This window comes from Ostrea edulis, chromosome 2 (genome assembly GCF_947568905.1).
Source record: "Ostrea edulis chromosome 2, xbOstEdul1.1, whole genome shotgun sequence".
NCBI lineage: Eukaryota > Metazoa > Mollusca > Bivalvia > Ostreida > Ostreidae > Ostrea > Ostrea edulis.
In genome coordinates this window covers 95,740,299-95,758,327 of record NC_079165.1, presented here as the reverse complement: position 1 = coordinate 95,758,327, position 18,029 = coordinate 95,740,299, and the positions used below count along the sequence as shown (strand labels likewise).

The 18,029-nt window shown below is 35.9% G+C and overlaps 3 long non-coding RNA genes across 3 annotated transcripts in view; 2 read left to right on the top strand and 1 right to left on the bottom strand.

Moving 5' to 3' along the window:
- Positions 1–1,522: 1,522 nt before the first annotated feature.
- Positions 1,523–2,548, top strand: LOC125680409 (uncharacterized). Its single transcript, XR_008800303.1, has 2 exons — positions 1,523–1,770; positions 2,198–2,548. It is a non-coding gene; the product is annotated as an uncharacterized LOC125680409 (long non-coding RNA).
- LOC125680410 (uncharacterized) lies at positions 2,420–4,532 on the bottom strand. The gene is made up of 2 exons (XR_007371943.2): positions 4,400–4,532; positions 2,420–3,362 (listed from the first exon to the last, which is right to left on the bottom strand). It is a non-coding gene; the product is annotated as an uncharacterized LOC125680410 (long non-coding RNA).
- Positions 4,533–12,166: 7,634 nt separating this feature from the next.
- LOC130051998 (uncharacterized) overlaps positions 12,167–18,029 on the top strand; it is an 89,453-nt gene continuing 83,590 nt past the window's right edge. Inside the window, exon 1 of the long non-coding RNA XR_008800302.1 lies at positions 12,167–12,208. This is a non-coding gene — a long non-coding RNA (uncharacterized LOC130051998). The remainder of the gene's footprint in view (positions 12,209–18,029) is intronic.

Sequence of the window (18,029 nt, the reverse complement as noted above, 5' to 3'; positions counted from 1 at the left end):
CATTTTATCTCCTGATTTGTTTGATTTTCAATGACATTCTTCTCCAAGTAGCCTGAATTTGCAAAACTGGAAAAACAAACTAGCAGCAACACCATCTTACAAGCATCTTTTCACGTAATGGGTCTCTAGCGAAGCCTTTTTAAAAGTATTTCCCAACACCTCTGGTGTGTCGGGGGTCTGTGTTTTCTGTTTCCCCATCCTCGAATTCGTGTACTTTATAATGAGATTGATCGCTGTTCGTTATCTTCACTTTTTCATGATCAATACAATGCTATACTCGAGTACCGAAATACCGCATGTTTCTAAACTTTTTAATTTTTTCAGCAAAATTAATTGTGTGACGTCATATGTGACCTCGAGCTTGAAGGTCTGAAAACAGTTGTAAGCCATTTCATAAACAGATTATATTTAATGGAAAAAAGAACCAATTATCACATAAACGGTTTGTAAATAACACTGCATTAGGGTGTTTTGTGCCGTTTAAGGGTGCACCTGAGCTTGCTGTCAGTAGAAAGGTTTATTGAATATTGTTGAACGTCCCTCTTGAGATTATTTTACTCATGGAGACGTCACCATTGCCGGTGAAGGGCTGCAAAATTTAGGCCTATGCTTGGCGCTTATGGCCATTGAGCAGGGAGGGGTCTTTATTGTGCCACACCTGCTGTGACATGGGACCTCGGTTTTTGCTGTCTCATCCGAAGGACCGCCCATTTAGTCGCCTCTTACGACAAGCAAGGGGTACTAAGGACTTATTCTAACCCGGATCCCCAGATTTAGACTGAGGTTTTTTTTATTGCCTCCAGTACAACTCTTCTTTGGTACACGTCAGAACACCGAATTACCTGTGGCATCACCAATTTTGGAATGTACAATAATTGGCATTCAGGATATTTAGGAACATCTTAAAATCCGCAAATACCAACAAAACTGAATTTTGATGCACATGCTGGAAAAGAATATTTATGTAGCAATATTCCATCATCACCTGCATATATGGTGTTTATATATCTCAACTGATTCGATACGCCTTTTAATGCATTTGCTTTACTAACCGGTTATCAAAAAACATTATTTTGGAATCTACAATAATTGGCATTCAGAATATTTAGGAACGTCTTAAAACCCGCAAATACCAACAAAAACTGAATTTTGGTGCACATGCTGGGAAAGAATATTTATGTAACAGTATTCCATCATCACTTGCAATGCATATGGTGTTTATATCTCTCAACTGATTCGATACACAATAGCTTGTTCTGCGTATGATCAGTTTTTAAATCAAGGCAGACTACTGCCAAACAAGTTGATGTTAAAGGGGTTTCAACAGTCTCGTTTAAAGTCAGCATTTCGCAAATTCTATGGTCGTTATAACGATCTAGTTCGTCAATACAACCTATCATTGGGTCAAATGCTGTCTGACGTGTTTCATACCGATTGTTAGGCCGTTCTTGGCACACATATTTTGACTACGGATAACTCCGTTTACCTGATCAAGATATATGGGGGGAGGGGGGAGATCTATCTGAATTTCAGCTGAATTGATAGAACATGTTATATGTCTATTATGAAATATTGACTAGTCCAGATAGCCAATTTGCATTTTAGTGTGCATAATCTACATGTTTTGTGTGACAATAACTACAATGTTAATTTGTTAATCTTTTAGATATAAAAGGGCAAACAATACAGCTGGATAAAGCATCCTAAATCTGCACCTCGTAAAGCTATGACAATGAGAGAAATGTATCCACCCAGGCAATCAGAATATAGGTAACTCACCAGAGCTCTTTATGCAATATATGCTCGTCAAGCTATCAATATTAAATGATATTCATTCTGTAATGAATACTTGTACATACATGTAAATTCAGGTGTTCCAAAAATATAAAGGTTCACCAAAAATGAATGCATCTCTAGACAATATAGAAATTTTAAAAATGTCATTTCTCTGCAACAGCAAAGGATACTTGTGCAAACATATAGGGATTTTTTACTAGATAAATGCAGATATCATTATAAAGTTTTTCTTTACAAATTCTTTCAGACAGCAGTATAAGTAAATAAATTTTATTATTCTATAAGAAAATGTTGAATGTTCAAATAAGAATTATCTAGCATTGGTATTTTTATGAAAGAATATATAGACATAGTGGATGTCAGTCTTTTTTAATATATTTTTTTGGGGTAAAATTTTCAGAGTGCAACCCGGAAGGTGCGCAGCAGCTCAAAGAGAGCCATGGTTATTGGCATCAAGTTCTCCATCAGCTTTACATCACAGGCACCACTTGTGATTTCATAGTTTGAACACCAATGAACATGGAAGTGATTCTCATCCTTCGAGATGAATTATGGGAATTATACTTGGCATACATGATTGAGCCTTTGTGCCCTCTCTGCAATAACAAACTAGACAAACTTGTGAAAATTCAAATGTCTTCCATTAGTTTTATTTTGTTTTTGCTACAATTGATCAGTGTAAAGATGTGCATGAATCATCATTGTAACAATTTCTTTGACTATTAACCTTAAATAAATGTTCACTTTATCATTTACTTGAATGCATTTAATACAACTTGACAATGCAGAATAATGTGAGTAAGAAGTTGTACATTTATAGTATCTAAGTCCAAAGGTAAGATTTGATAAATTGTGGAATTCATATAGGCTATTTCCTTCAGTAGAGGATTTGCAAATGTACAAGAGTCACACAGAGTTGAAAATCTGAGTGGACAGATATATATGTCTGTATTGTGAAGGTATATGATTTAGAATATGGATGTTTTTAATTATTCAATTCACACTCCACATGAATTTGACTCTTCTGGTAACAGCTGTGCTTCATCCTTACTGAAATGAGATTTTGATGAAAGAAAAGGTGATATGTTCAATGCCACTCCTGATTAAAGTTTATCAAATATATCAAATCCTTTATTAGCAAGAATCATATATCATATGGCTTCAACATCTCCAATACACTTCAGTGATCAACAATGTCACCATCAGAGGTGGATCCAGGATAGAATTCAGAACAATTGTGCTACAGAAGTAATAGCCTTTGCTGTGTGACAAATTTTGCACAATGTAGTTGCTGTCAGATAATGACTAGTTATTCATTTTTAAAGTTAAATTCAGTGTTATGTTTGTTGTATCCATTGCGATTCTTTCAGAGGTAAATTCGGCATTGAGCCCTCTGGCCTGCTAAATGTAGATCCCTTAGATTTAGGTGCAACTTCATGAGAAATTGATCACTGGTATGAACCCTTGCACCGCCCATCCTAGAAGTTGTTAAAATGGGCCCATTCTCTTCATAACAGCCACCAACACATTGATACTTCTGACGGAAATGATGTATATAACAGCATCTGTAACAAGCATAGACATCAAGTGAATATCATTAAAAGTATTGCAGGGGTGGATCAAGAAAATTTGCAGGGGGGGGGGGGGGGGGGGGGGCAAGTGTAATTTATACTATCTCCCTAAAAGAGGTATGTGTGTAAATTAAAATTATCAAAATTGCAACCCAAATCCCCATATTTGTTACATATGAACTACCAAATGGGGGATTGCACCACCACCAACCCCACTTGTCCCACCACTGCATTATTAAACAGTAAATAAACATCTTTTATCAAAATTTTCATTTTCAAGAAGAATTCAAATGCCACAATCTAAATTGAATTAATTTAAGATCTGAATGTATGGACGAATGTTTACTATTTCTTTGTTGTCACAAGAGGCATAGCGTTTTACAAACACATATACAGAAATGAAGTACATGTGTATCAAAAACATGTTATTTCAGTGATCCAAATCGTCTTTGAAATTTTTTTGGTTTCCAAATTGGTAGCATTTTCCGTGAGGGTCACAATAAAAACATAAGCAATATCATTATTAATTAAAATATAATGAAAATGAGAAACTGCGTTGCCTTGTAAATGTGTCCCCCCCCTCCCCCCTTAAACTATCAGCATCCCATAAATGTGTTATTACAAGTTTATATGATCAACTATTAATCAGGGAGATTGACAAAACATGGTACAAATAGATGCCTGCATATATTTACTTTACCCAGCTAATTGTTTTATTCCCGACAATTGTGTCATATATTTACTTTACCCAGCTAATTGTTTTATTCCCGACACCCCCCCCCCCCCCCCCGACCCTTTTGCATTCAGTCTGTCTCATTTATCAAAAGTAACATACTGCATAATTGTGTCATGTAATGTTAGTTCTAACTCATAAAAAAAACTAAACCCTTTAACTTGGCAGCTGTTTGTTATCGAAAATATTCAGTAAAATATGTTTTAGATCAATCACCCGGTCGTGGATAGAGCTCGCTGCTTCTCAGTTCTCAATCGGTGATTTAACTATAAAAATATAAGTATTATGACTTGTTTACCTGCATCTATAAATCCACTTCTTCCTCTTTTTGCATAAGTAGGGAATCTATATAGGCTGTAGGTTCATTTTAACGCTGTCATCTGAGCATAACCAAAGCAAAACGAAGTGACATTTTTCGACTGCTGCCCGGAAGTAGTAAATTGAAAGCGAAAGTAAACGAGACTTTCCGACCCTATGGAAACGGACGACCTTTTCATGGAGTTTTCTGAGTGGTGAGCTCACTTTGGATAACTCACACGAAAAGTTTCGAAACTTACACTTCTCGGGACTCATCTTCATGTTGTTATCACGGATGCGATTCATGACGACTGTTAACCTACGATCGTGTTACTGGATGTATTTCCCCCCAATTTAACATTCGGTCGATTATTACCTCACATTCTTCCATGCCTGAAGTTGTGTGTTGGTAACTTTCGGGTGCATAGTTAATGCCAAAATGCAACCTGGTAAACCTATAGCTTCCATATGGGGTATTGAAGGTACAGAGCTTCGACCTTTCTTCCGTGCGACCAATTTGCCAGAAGCAAGATAGATGTGGCATCGAATATCGAAAATACCTTTGTTTCAGAAATCTACTGTACAGTGTCCTCAATGGTCTTCAGCGGGTAATGCAGGGGCGGATCAGCGGGTAATGCAGGGGCGGATACAAAAATAGCGGGTAATGCAGGGGCGGATCAGCGGGTAATGCAGGGGCGGATCAGCGGGTAATGCAGGGGCGGATACAAAAATAGCGGGTAATGCAGGGGCGGATCAGCGGGTAATGCAGGGGCGGATACAAAAATAGCGGGTAATGCAGGGGCGGATCAGCGGGTAATGCAGGGGCGGATCAGCGGGTAATGCAGGGGCGGATACAAAAATAGCGGGTAATGCAGGGGCGGATCAGCGGGTAATGCAGGGGCGGATCAGCGGGTAATGCAGGGGCGGATACAAAAATAGCGGGTAATGCAGGGGCGGATCAGCGGGTAATGCAGGGGCGGATCAGCGGGTAATGCAGGGGCGGATACAAAAATAGCGGGTAATGCAGGGGCGGATCAGCGGGTAATGCAGGGGCGGATCAGCGGGTAATGCAGGGGCGGATCAGCGGGTAATGCAGGGGCGGATCAGCGGGTAATGCAGGGGCGGATACAAAAACAGCGGGTAATGCAGGGGCGGATACAAAAAATATTGATAGAGGGGAGGGGGTTCTACTATTAATTTTGGTTTTCAAAGGGGTTTTTACCCTCAATATTCGTTATTTTTACCCTTTTAAGCAAAATTTTCTGACGAAAGCGGAAAGGGTTCCTACCCCTGGACCCTCCATCCTCTGGATCCGTCACTGTAATGTTTTCCATGGATAGCTTTATTCAGATCTATGAGGTCAATGCAGATACGTAACTTTCCATTGGGGTTCAGGACTGTAACCATAGAGATGACCCATGTAGTGGGTTCATTCTCTTGAACATTAACACCAGTTTGTTCCTCATGATTAATTTCGTTATTGATTTTTGCTATCGGCACATGACGACGTGGATACGTCTCTAAAAGTACCAATGAGTCGATCTTGATTTTTTGCTATGTTGGCAAGAGTCCAAGACGCTTAAAACATTACCATATTTCGATTGAATGTCCTTCAGAATGTCTGCTTTTAACCGAACAGTCAAGCTTGTAAGCTCGGTTAACAAGCCCCATTACTGAGCAAGAAGCAGATCCAAGAATGAGTTCCTAAGACAAACCAACCACCTCTAAAGTGTTGTCACTCCTAGTTCCCGGAACGGTTTCAATGGTAAGAGAATACAGATAGCACCTGGAAGCATGTCTGTGGGATCATTAGAAATCTGTTCGTTGTTAATTTCTAGGGATTCAGTCTATTAGGTGTGCTCTGTATCCACCATGTTAACATCAATGGCATAAACTGTTGTGTCTTCACCAGAAATTTGGCTGGCTCGGGTTGTAGAATGTTCATAGAGCTATGGAATGTCAGGAGTGTTTTGCAATTATTCACGTTCTTTATGTGATTTTACACCAGTGACAAATTTTATAATCAGTCACACACAAGTAATATCAAGTCTATTACAAATTGTTCAAATGCTTCTGTATCTGACTGGGCTCTAGTTAGAAAGCTGTACTGTTGTAGATCACGCTGGTTCCTCCACACACGCTGTTACTCACTTTACATCATCCCTTCATCGCAATATAAACACAAAGAAAGTCAAAAGTAAACAACAACAAACAAACAAGAACACAAAATAATTTAATTCTTTTCAAAGTATTATTATTAAAAATGCTTTTATTTCATAAGGAAACATTTACTGTAGATCACTTAAAAATAAAATAAAATAGATTATGAAAATAATCTTGATGGTTTGTGGTGTATGTTAGTTGAAATACATTTCGGCAATTAGACACACCATGAGTGAATTAGACTTCAAGATCGTGACAAGCAGTCTCGTTGAAAATCAACATTTCACAATGTCTACGATCGTAAATATGTTGACGGTGCTGTCAGCAACACTCACAAACGTTTTAATGAAAATAGGTGAAGATAATGAACACTGATCAATTTATAAATCCTATGAAAAACACAAAATCGAGAACAGAACAAACACCAGAGGTGAGACATAAACGTCATATGTAGGTGATAATGGAATGTCGCTACATTGTAATAGGGGAAGTTGACGACGGAGAAGCTGACGCCATTAACGTCTATGTTCAGTGAATTATACACAGAAGATGGTGGTGTCCTTTATTTTGATTTCATTGGAATATATGGACATATGATGAATGGAAATATATATAACATCGTCAATGTCTCTTTATGTCGAGTTAAATCTCTTCATGCCCCTTTTAGCTCACCTGAACTGAAATTTTCTGATCACCCGTAGTCCAGCGTCCGTCCGTCTGTAAACTTTTAACATTTTTAACTTCTTCTCAAAAACCACTGGGCCAATTTCAACCAAAGTTGGCACAAAGCATCCTTAGGTACAGAGAATTCTAAAGTTTGAAAACAAAGGGCCAGACCATCTTCCAATGGGAGATAATCAAGAAAAGGTAAAAATAGAGTAGGGTCATTAAAAAATCTTCTCAAGAACCACTGAGACAGAAAAGCTGAGATTTACATGAAAGCTTCCTTATATAATGCAGATTCAAGTTTGTTCAAAACATGGCCCCCGGGGGTTGGATGGGGCCACAATAGGGGATCGAAGTTTTACATACAAAGATATAGGATAAATCTTTAAAAATCTTCTTCTCAAGAACCACTGATCCAGAAAAGCTGATATTTACATGAAAGCTTTGACATATTTCAGATTTCAGTTTGTTTAAATCATGGCCCCTGGGGGTATGATGGGTCCACAATAGGGGATCAAAGTTTTGCATACAAATATATAGGAAAAATCTTCTTCTCAAGAACCACTAAGCCAGAAAAGCTGAGATTTACATGAAGGCTTCCTGATATAGTGCAGATTCAAGTTTGTTCAAGTCATGGCCCCCAGGGGTTGGATGGGGCCACAATAGGGGATCAAAGTTTTACATACTAATATATAGGATAAATCCTTAAAAATCTTCTCAAGAACCACTGAGCCAGAAAAGCTGAGATTTACATGAAAGCTTCCTGACATAATGCAGATTCAAGTTTGTTCAAGTCATGGGCCCTGGGGTTTGGATGGGGCCACAATAGGGGATCAAAGTTTTACATTCAAATATATAAGGAAAATCTTTAAAAATCTTCTCAAGAACCACTGAGCCAGGAAAGCTGATATTTACATGAAAGCTTTCTGACATATTTCAGATTTCAATTTGTGAAAATCATGGCCCCCAGGGGAGGATGGGGTCACAAGGGGGGTATCAAAGTTTTGCATACAAATATATAGGGAAAATCTTTAAATATGAACCAAGTGACTCAGATGAGCGATGTGGCCCTTGGGCCTCTTGTTTTTGTTTGTCTTTATCATTATTATTATTATATATATATATAATTTAATTCTTATTGTATCCTTGTCTCTGATTGGTCAAATTCCAATTGAGGAACGCAAGTTATTTTTGTATAACCTGATTTGGTATGGGGACACACACCCTTGACAACCAGATGTCGGAACTATTTTTGTTTCTCTTTCTCTAAATTTACATCGCAGCACTGTTTTCAGCCTTCTATGGAATAGAAAGTCAACGTGCACAATAAGATACTTCGGTTTGATATACATGTTGTTTTCTCGTTGGCAATATTAGCATCTACCTGTACGCAAATCACTGTTATAAAATATCTTTCTCTGTATGTATGGTCGAATAATAGATTAAAACAAAGATATTATATTCGAATTAATGATTTGCCAAGTAAGCATTACCCTGTTCATTTTAAAATACATTTCTCACTGGGGAAAAGGGGTGGGGGTGGAGGTGCGTTGTTTCATTTATATATATATATATATATATATATATATATGGCTATAATCAACAACCTACACTTGAGGTGTTATTACACACTAGTCCTAATCATTTACATGTATTTAAAACTAATATTAAGATATCTGAAACAGTACAAGCTTTTAACACTGCAACAAAACGTTTTGTTTAAGAATTATCATAATTTAACATATGAAGTAATCTTATTCACTTTCATCTTTCCAAACCGGTAATCCCGTGGGGATCCGGATTAGAATACTAGAAAGTCCTCAGTACCCCTTGCTTGTCGTAAGAGGAGACTAAATGGGGCGGTCCTTCGGATGAGACCGTAAAAACCGAGGCCCCGTGTCACAGGAAGTGTGGCACGATAAAGATCCTTCCCTGCTCAAAGGCCGTAAGCGCCGAGCATAGGCCAAAATTTTGCAGCCCTTCACCGGCAATGGTGACGTCTCCATATGGGTGAAAAATTCTCCGAGTGGGACGTTAAACAATATACAATCAATCAATCAATCAATCCAAACCGGTACTTTCTATACACAATCTTTTTTCGATACATTTTATCTTCTATACTTAGTATATTTACACGTGTTTGCTTATGGTGACCTTGATGTTGGGAGAGGTCTAAAATAGGATGTGCCTAGTTGCTGCCCAAATTACATTCACTTATAAGATATTTGCGAATAAAATATTGTTTAAATTAAAAATTGCTCCAAACCTTGATTTTCATTTATTTTGTACTGGAACAGTAACTGATGTTGCGAATATTGTAATTACACATGCACGTATTTGATTGACAAAAAACTACGCACGCTAACTCTGGATTGCCGCTTACATTTTCAACTCGTATATCTTGAAAAGCTTTGCAATTTTGTCCATGATATTTTAAAAAAAAAAAAATGCAAAGTAGAATCCATTTGTAATTGATTATTAACTTTAATACCAGTGTTAATTAATCAGTTGCTCTTAATTTCAACTCCTTTTGATTAGGGGGTAGAAAAATACGTTCCTTGAAACCGGGCTCTAAAACGTCATATATTTTTTAAATCTTATTGATAGCAATAAATAACCATTTAATTTGTCAAATTACTTCATATTATGAAGTAAAAAATTGTTTGTTTTGGTTTTTAAACATTTATGTCCCCCGTTAAACAACAAAAGTTTTGGTATAAATTTGCTAGATGACAATTTATAATACCTGCAAAAAGGAATTTGTGTTTTAAAAATATTTTCCTTTATCCATTGATTCCTTTTAAAATACTCGATTTTAACCCAAATTATAGAGTTATCTCTCTTTGTTTTGTCAAATAAATAAACTTTTATGAATCTATATTTGCACAAAAAATCATTTAGAAATGATAACTTTTAAAAATTGACCAGAAAGTAGGCGGCGAAACAATACTATCAGTTCTGTTTGTTTTGACATTTCAATACCAGTATCAATATACTCCAGATGTTTGGTCGTACACAAACATACTGGTTTCACACACTTGAATAATTGTGTTTTTGAAAACACGATTGCATAATTATATGGAAAATCTTTTGTTTTGAATTCTCAAATAACGTGTATTGGTTGGTGTAGCTTTGACAAAATGACCTTTTATTAAGTAGATACGTATTTCCAGTTATGCTCCCCATTTTATTTGTCTACGGTGAGTATTGTCATCAATGGACCTCATTTTTATTGCTTGCATTTACAAATCAATAAATTGTGAAATTGTGACTACAGAGTAATTTTTAATTACAGATTGTGCTTTCAAATCACTGATTGGAAATTTCAAATCAACAAGAAATTTGTGGTCACAAGGAATTTGTGATCACAAAATCAAATCTGTGTCACTGGTTTTACATAGATTATTAATTTACAATTCCCATTTTAAAATTTGAGCTGAAAATTTTCAAATTTTACTTTTCCATTTTTAATGTTTACAATGTTTAACTAAGGTAGTTCTAATGATCAACCAAAATTTGACTGTCAATTGTCGAGTTACAAGAGACAGAGCTCTCAATTCTATTTTTGTTTACATAGGATAAGTATACTATTAAATGTTTCGTTTAAATCAGTTTTTTTCAACTCAAAATTAATTCTGAAAACAATTTTGAAAATAGTTTCTAGTGTTTGGCACATCTCATTTTGTTTGAAACATGCTATATGTTCAATCTATCTGTAAACAAAAACATGGCGCGAGCCTTATTTACATAACAAAGAATTGTGAGTGTTATATATCTCACTTGTAACTCAACCACTGATATTCAAATTTTGGTCGACCATTAAAAATAATCTAGTTAAACATTGTAAACAATAGAAATGGAAAATTAAAATTTGAAAATTTTCAGCTCAAATGGTGTCCATGCCCTTTTAATCTAAGTAACGTAAATCTAGAGTATACTTGTGCTAAAGTTTAGATTTCACCGATATCTTCCCTGTCGCACTTCACAGATAATCAATTTTATTCATAAACTTTATGTCAGTTTTCTCTGCTTTGTCATAAAAAAACGGTCTGCCAATTGGTCGAATGACGCGTTTCGTATTGATCTTGATAAGCCGCTTTTGACGTACTGATTTAAAATAGGGATTATAACATTTATAGGGCTCACGGCTGACGTAATCGGTAAATAGGGAGACTCGCTCTTCCCAGAGATCTGATCTAACCTCTGGTGAGTCCAGGTGTCCATGTTCGCCCCATTTTGAAGTATGTAATCTTCATAGAATTTGTGAGATTGTTAACTTTTTGTTATTTTTTACTTTTTCATATCATTGCAAATTTATTTATGACTGTATCAGCATTTTTGCAAATTTATGGAATATTGATAAGGGGGGGGGGGGGAGATATTAATTGACTCCACAGTTTTTCACTTCTTGTCCACTGGCCTCCTCTTGATCGTTACTGACCTTAATGTTATCACTAACTGAATCAATAGCAGTTGGGGAAATACTCCCCATGTAAGTTGAATGGTAAACAAAGAATTAAATGAAATTAAAAAAAAGGTACAGGAAAACCGTGTTTCTAAATAAAAAGTTATGACACAGGGAGTCAAATATATCTTTTTCTTTTCATTTTTATGCAATGTATTTATAACTGTACTTATATATAAATACATACAGTAAATACAGGAGAATCGTGTTATAATGCTGACGGTATGTGTAGAAGCTTTTACAATGACAGATCTCAGCAATTCCGATTTGTTGATTAATTGATACACATGAAGTCATTTTAATGCTAAATGAACTCAATTAAAAACAGATCCAATTCTATCAGTAAATATATATTTAGTGCAGTAGATTGTTTCACTTTACTTTCAGTATGTGATACATTCGTGTAAGAAAGATAGCGCATGCGCATATACGAAAATTTTCTGGTAATTTTGAGGTTGATATTGCGCATTTTGTATTTCATTGTTTTAAGATATGGACTTCGCAGCAGGGAGTCAGGTAAGGCTGTAAGAGTTCAGAAATTTAATTCAGATTTAATTAAAAGCGAGTAAATTCGAAAACTTGAGTTAGAAATGACAGAAGGAATCATCCAATTGACGAATGATTTGTAGATTATTTGAAAAACAAATTGACTGACCGTTTTCATTTAAAACATTTTAGGTCACCTGTAACTGTACATTAAGTATACGAAGTTTTCAACAATATATCATCTTTGGAGATGATACAAATCCAATGCGAAGTGACACATATCCTGATGCATGATAATTTTACAACATGGATAGTTTACATGGGAAGTAGTCAGAAATCAAGCGAACTATCATTTAAATCTAAATTTACCTGGTACTGTCTATTAAGTTTAACAATACACCTTTGTTTTTACCCTTTTGTTGTTGTGTTTTGAAATGCCACTCAGTCTCCAGACAGTCAAGTGTGTTACATAATAATAGCAAACACAACCATCACCTGGGCCTTGAACAGTTCTTTCTCTCACAGAATGGACAGTTTTCGGACTTCATCCTTCACGTAAAATTTATTAGTTTTAGACACGTTAGACACGTAATTATCCTGCTGCTTGATTTATACGATTTTTTTTCTTCTCTTTTGAGTTACTGAATTCTTATTTTATATTGTATCTGCAGTTATTTTGTCGTACAATAATAATTTTGTTTGTGTCAGACGGTTTGCAGTTTATACCCGTATTCTACCCCAGTCTCCAGCCTCTGCAACATGTTTATTATCACTGGGGAATGAATTTAATGACAGAGGTCTAGCATATTTTGGTGCACATATTAATTGGTTACTTATTAATAATCAGATAATTTTGAAAAGGCTACTAAAAGCCGAAATCTTAGTGATTCTAATTCACCCTGTTAAAGTTCATTTTCAGCAAGTTGATTGATTTTCAATTTAAGTATTTCAAAGGTCACCTCCACCTAAAGACAATTTAAAAAGTGAATAGATTCCGTATTACCGATTTTATTTTCAATAATTTCAAAATAAAAGGTGTAGATAACGAACAGTGATCAATCTCACAACTCCTATAAGCAATACAAAATAGATAGTTGGGCAAACACGTACTCCTGGACACACCAGAGGTGGGATCAGGTACCTAGGAGGAGTAACCATCCTCTGTCGACCGGTCATACCCGCTGTGATCCCTATATCCTTATCAGGTAAACGGAGTTATCCGTAGTCAAAATCAGTGTGCCAAGAACGGCCTAACAATCGGTATGAAACACGTCAGACAGTATTTGACCCAATGATAAGTTGTATTGACGAACTAGATCGTTATAACGACCATAGAATTTTCGAAATGTTGACTTCAATCGAGACTGTTGAAACTCCTGTACCATCAACTTGTTTGTCAAAAGCTTGCCTCGATTTAAAAACTGACTATACGCAGAATAAGTTCTTGCGTATCGAATCAGTTGAGATTTATAAATACCACTTGCAGGTGATAATGGAATATTGTCACATAAATATGGAAAGTTGACGGTGTAGAAGCTGAAATCCTCCCATTTGTCATACAGTTGAGTTGTCAGTTTGCTTTTCGATGGATATAAATACATGTAAATGATCTAAAAAAGAAATGAATACATACATCATCTAAAAAAGAAATGAATACATACATCATCTAAAAAAGAAATGAATACATACATCATCTAAAAAAGCCGAATACATAGCATTTGTTGATTTAATCTTAACATGTTTTCTCAAAAATTAACGAGATTTGTTTATTTTTTTTATACATAGCTACTTGTACCTCGTATTGGTTTTATACATATCACTTATTCTCATAGTTGAGGTTGAAAACGATACCTGATCAAATTACATGTACCATAGCACAAATGATAATAATAATGATGATAATAACAATATATTTAGTAGATTTCTCAATGAATCACAACAATTTTTTTCAACAGAATATTTGCATATCTATTCAACTTATAAATATTATGGAAATATTATGGAAATATCCTACTGAACTTTATCATAAAATGTCAGCTTAATAGCAAATATTCATATGCAAATGCATTGTACGTTATTGTCCCCCCAAATCAATATGGTTTTAGCTGTCTGTATCACACGTTTGTTTCTAATTTCGCTCTTTAGATCATTCATAGTTTCACATGCATATGCCGACAACTGGAAATTTTCAGGGCACGTTTATAGAAAACAAGGTGTCGTTAAAAATGTTTACGACACAGGAAATTTACAAAGTATATGTTTACATTCACTGAACCGTTTCCCGTATATTTATCGACAATGAATACATGTTTGTTGCAAACCTTTTAGTACAGTGTACCACCTGTCCACGTAATCATTACCATATATGGAGCGTCGTCAAGGTTGAAAAACGTAACGAATGGGTCCCATTAGTATGTAAATCTAGTTTATATTTTATAAAACACATAAAAACATGAATATAAACAATAATCATTGCAGAAAAAATTACACAACCAGATAACGCAGGTTATGAATTTTTTTCTGCAATACTTGTTACCTTCATCACCCGATAAAACAACACAGATTAATTAGCAGTTTTATATATATGTCCGTTAAAAATGACTTTTGTCGTTAATGAAATATAATGATAAACGTACATATATATTTTCAAACAAGCTCGTAATTCAAATTTGTTTTCATAGGTTGTTATACAAACAATATAAAAAAAATATCACCTTTATAAAATCATACAGCAATTCTTTATACCGTATGCACGTAGATATGCTTCGCGTGACAGCTATAACCTGGTTACGTTTACAGATCACGATGGCGGCCAACGTGTTTTACTTGGAAATAAAACAAAAGTTTTCCATATTCAAAGCAGATATGGCCCAAATCCAATGGAAATCGGTAGAGTCTATAGTCTGTCCATCTTAAGTTTTCTTTCTCTGTAAACAGGATCTCAGTCTCTACTGGACACCTTAAGTTGTCTTTCTCTGTAAACAGGATCTCAGTCTCTACTGGACATCTTATATTCTATTACGATACTATTAGTTACACAGTTAGTTAGTGACCTGATACGGAAAAATACATGGTGAGAAATGGAAACCCGTATCGGGCGAGGCTTTGTTAATGAATCATAATGATAAACATAGATATTGAAATAAAAAATATCATAATGTAGATTGTAAAATCCAGTTTGTTCAAATCATGACCTCCGGGGTATGGTGGAACCAAAGTAGGAGGTCAAAGTTATACACGGGGATACAGTCGACTGACCAGTATCGGTGACCTTAATGATAAACCGCGATTTTCTCATTAATCACTTGGATTAAACGAATAAACAATACGCCTACCTTTAAAGTAATTAAATTCCTTTACATTCATCCAAAAATTCCAAATCCATTGGTACGTCAATTGAATATATTTTCGTAACAAAAAAAACCCCCCAACAATATATCATTTTGTGCTCCTAAAACGGTGACGTCACCTATTTCGGTGACCATTGTTAATATAGATTTGCCAAGAGTTTGTTACTGTAAAAACGTATATACAGGAGGAATGTGCAACTAAACGTCAATGAATAAAATAACATAGTGTAAATTTCTAGACTTTTGGTACACTTTATATTAATTTGAAGGTTTGCTTGAAAAAGTAATAAGTAAATGGGCTTATTTTTGGGGTGCTCGTGTTGATTGTTTGCATACTCTCCTTCTAGTGGTTCATTTTCGGGGAAAAAATTTGAAGACGTGTTCTGTGTATGTTTGCAAACACTGCGGCGAAATTGATGACAAAATCAACACCCGGAAACGACAACGCGGACACGTAAACAAAAAGTCACCGATTCTGGTCAGTCACCGAAATAGAGCAGTCGCCGATATATAGGATAAACCTTTTAAAACCTTCTTCTCAAGAACAGGGCCACGGTTAGTCATATTAATATGCAAGGGTTACCAGTAGTGCAGATTCAAGTGTGTTCAAATCATGACCCCCGGGAGTAGGATGGATCCACATTAGTAGATTAATGTTTTACATTTGAATATAGGGAAACATTTTCGAAAATCTTCCTCTCAAGAACAATAGGGTCATGATTACTCATATCAATATGCAAGCATCCTCAGGTAGTGCAGATTCAAATTGTGATGCCGGGGGTAGGGTGAGGCCAAAATAAAGGATCAAAATTTTTTATGGGAATATATAGAAAAAATCTTCTCCAGAACAAGAGGGACATGGTTAGTCATATTAATATGCAAGCATTTTGAGGTAGTGTAGATTGCAGTTGTTCAGACCAGGACTTCCGTGGGTAGGATGGGGCCCACAATAGGAGATCAAAGTTTAAATGGGTTTATGTACGGAAATATCTTTGAAATTCTTCTTTTCAAGAATAGCAGATCAAGTCATTTTGGTATGTATGCAAGCATCTTCTGAGTTTAGGTAGTGTAAATTTGAATTAAATTGGATTGGCTCATAATAGGAGATCGTGTCTATCTGAAACTTGAACCTTGTTCATAGCTTTTGAATGGTGAGTGATAGGGCTCTCATTTTCTTATTCCTTGTGACAAGACCATTCTTTTGGTATCGTATCAAAGATTTTGACCTTTTGAAATTGACCCTTGAGTTTGACTTATTTTAAAGAAAACCATATTAAGCAATCTCATGAGGGCTTTCGTATTTAGTATATGATTTCCTTATTGCAAGAAATTTCTTTTGATGCCATGATGTTTGATCATGCCACCTTGAAGATTGACCCAATTTCTTGAACTTAACGAAACTTTAACTTTGCTCATAACTTTTGAATGGCGAGTGATGTATCTGTCATTTTTAGCTCACCTGAACCGAAGGTTCAAGTGAGCTATTCTGATCACATTTTGTCCGGCGTCCGTCTGTCTGTCTGTCCGTCTGTCTGTCTGTCCGTCTGTCTGTAAACTTTTCACATTTTCGACTTCTTCTCCATAACCACTGGGCCAATTTCAACCAAACTTGGCCAAAAGCATCCTTGGGTAAAGGGCTTGCAAGTTTGTTCAAATGAAGGGCCATGTCCCTTTCAAAGGGGAGATAATCACAAAAATGCAAAAATAGGGTGGGGTCATTTAAAAATCTTCTTCTCAAGAACCACTGGGCCAGAAGAGCTGAAATATACCTGACATATTGCAGATTCAAGTTTGTTCAAATCATGGCCCCTGGTGGTAGGATGGGACCACAAGGGGGATCAAAGTTTTACATACAAATATATAGGCAAAATCTTTAAAAATCTTCTTAAGAACCACTAAGCCAGAAAAGCTGAGATTTACATGAAAGCTTCCTGACATAATGCAGATTCAAGTTTGTTCAAATCATGGGCCCCGGGGGTTGGATGGGGCCACAATAGGGGATCAAAGTTTTACATACAAATATATAGGATAAATCTTTAATAATCTTCTTCTCAAGAACCACTGAGCCAGAAAAGCTGATTTTTACATGAAAACTTTCTGACATAGTGCAGATTCAATTTTGTTCAAATCATGGCCCCCGGGGGTAGGATGGGGCTCCAAGGGTGAATCAAAGTTTTACATACAAATATATAGGGAAAAACTTTAAAAATCTTCTTCTCAAGAACCACTGAGCCAGAAAAGCTGAGATTTACATGAAAGCTTCTTGACATAATGCAGATTCACGTTTGTTCAAATCATGGGCCCCTGGGGTTGGATGGGGCCACAATAGGGGATCAAAGTTTTACATACAAATATATAGTTAAAATCTTTTTCTCAAGAACCACTGAGTCAGAAAAGCTGATATATACAAGAAAACTTTATGACATAGTGCAGATTCAAGTTTGTTCAAATCATGCCCCCCGGGGGGTAGGATGGGGCCACAAGTGGGGGGGGGGGGGGTT